Genomic DNA, 2,334 nt, shown 5'->3' with positions numbered 1-2,334 from the left:
TCAGTTGCATTTCTCTACACCAACAGCAAGACAGAAGAAAGAGATATTAAGGAGTCAATCCCATTTACAATTGCATCCAAAACCATAAGATACCTAGGAATAAACCTAACCAAAGAGACACAGGATCTATACTCAGAAAACTATAAAGTACTCATGAAAGAAATTGAGGAAGACACAAAGAAATGGAAAAATGTTCCATGCTCCTGGATTGGAAGAATAAATATTGTGAAAATGTCTATGCTACCTAAAGCAGTCTTTTGACAATTTGATTATGATATATCTAAGTGTGGATCTTTTTGAGTCTATCCTAGAATTCATTGAGATATTTGGAAGTATAAATTAATATATCTCATTAAAATTGGGAATATTTGACCATTGTTTCTTCAAATATTCTTTCTGCCTCTTTTTCTATTTCCTACCCTTGGGACTCTCAGTTTGTTTAGATTGGTGTGTTACTTCATTTCCCACAGGTCTCAAGGATCTTTTCTCTTCACTTGTTTTTTCCTTCTTCCTCAGATTGGAAAATCTCAAATAACCTTTATTTTGATATTTGCGTATCTTATTTCCTGCCTACTCATTTGTTGTTGAGATTCTATTACATTTCTCAAGTCATTTATTGTACTTTACAGCTACATAATTTCAGTTTGGTTTCTTTCTTTAGTGTCTATCGATTTACTGATATCCCCTAGAGAGACATATTTTCATACTTCTTTTATTTCTCTAGATTTGATTTCCTTTGCTTCTTTGAACATATTTAAGACAGGTGATTTAATGTCTTTGTATAATAAATCCAATGCCTGGACTTCTTTGAGGATTTGTATTGACTTTTAAAATTTTTGTCCTCATATATATTTTGTTTTTTTGCTGTTCCCCCCCCAATCCCTTCAAAGCTGTACATTTTAAATAATATAATGTGGTACCTCTGGAGATCAGATTATATACTCTGGATAGGATTTTTTTGTTGTTTCTCTGCTATCTTTGTTTATTTACTATATGAACTAATTTTCTGAAGTCTGTATTCTATGTCATGTATGTCACTAAAGTCTGCTCAGATTAGTTGTCAGTTAGTGATGGGAAGCGATTACATTAAATGGTACCTCCATGTCTCTGAAAACTGAGATCTTAATATGTTCGTTGAGGGATACCTTCAGCATTCAGCTAGGAAATTTAAAACTCTGCCTTAGATTTACTCCCTGATTGCACAGAGACTCAGGGTCCTTCAGAGATAATTATTTAAGAACTTTTCAGGTTTTCCTAAGCAGGAGCACAGCCCTGGTTCTGAACACAGTGCTATGAATGTTCATGGCCTTCTAGATTCCCATGAGTATTTCAGAGTTTTGACAGAGCATGATGAATATCTCATTATCTGGTATTTCCTTTTAAGCTTTTTGATTAACCTATTGTTTGCTAAATTGTTATCTGCCATATCAGGCATTTAGTGGTTCTGAATCAAGCGCCTCTAATTATTTCCAACAAATGCCATTGGGTAATAGGCAAGATCTAAGGTAGTCAAATAAAAACTAACAGAAGTGAGGTCTTTCAGGAAACCAGTCAATAGGTCTGTTAATGACGATTCTATGAAACTGGGGGTTTGAAGAAGCTTTAACTTATGCTTCCCTGTCAGTGGCAAGAAGGCTGATGGTTTTCACCATGATTGCTGTTGAATTTCAATTATTTAACTGGGGGTGAAGGGATGGAATAGGCAAGGTAAAAACACCAAAAACCTTGTTTTTCTTACAGAGATTCAGTGGGTTTTCTTAATAAATGTTCCCCGATTTCAGCAACACTTTAATTTCCAGAATTCTAAAACTACTGATTACGACATGTTTGCCATTGTTCTTGTTCCTTTTATGGAGGAGAGAATATTTGGAGTACTGTATTCTTTCATTCCACACTTTTATTACTTGATATAAATCAAAGGTAAAATAAATACTTACAATAACTTAACATTCTCTCATGTCATTTACATTCTATTTATTAATTGATGATTTCTAGGTATTTTTAATAGAAAATTTAGTAATCTATGGATGATGAACATTGCTATTCCTTCATCATTGTCACCATACACACACACACACACACACACACACACACACACACTCCTTTTACTTCCACTCCAACATAAATGTTTTTCAACTTATTGAACTATAGTCAGATGATATGCTTCCTCTAAATGCGATTGCTCCACTAGAGGCTATGTACGCTAGAAAGCTTTTTCCATTTCTAACATCTCTAGAATTTGAGCTTAAACTAAATAGATACCCATGCCTCCCCACCCATGTGTGTAGTCTTTTATGAAGTCAGTTAAATCTCAATTATAAGTTAAAGCTCATA

This window comes from Mustela nigripes, chromosome 15 (genome assembly GCF_022355385.1).
Source record: "Mustela nigripes isolate SB6536 chromosome 15, MUSNIG.SB6536, whole genome shotgun sequence".
In the NCBI taxonomy this organism is placed as follows: Eukaryota; Metazoa; Chordata; class Mammalia; order Carnivora; family Mustelidae; genus Mustela; species Mustela nigripes.
Note: the sequence above shows the minus strand (reverse complement) of the source record.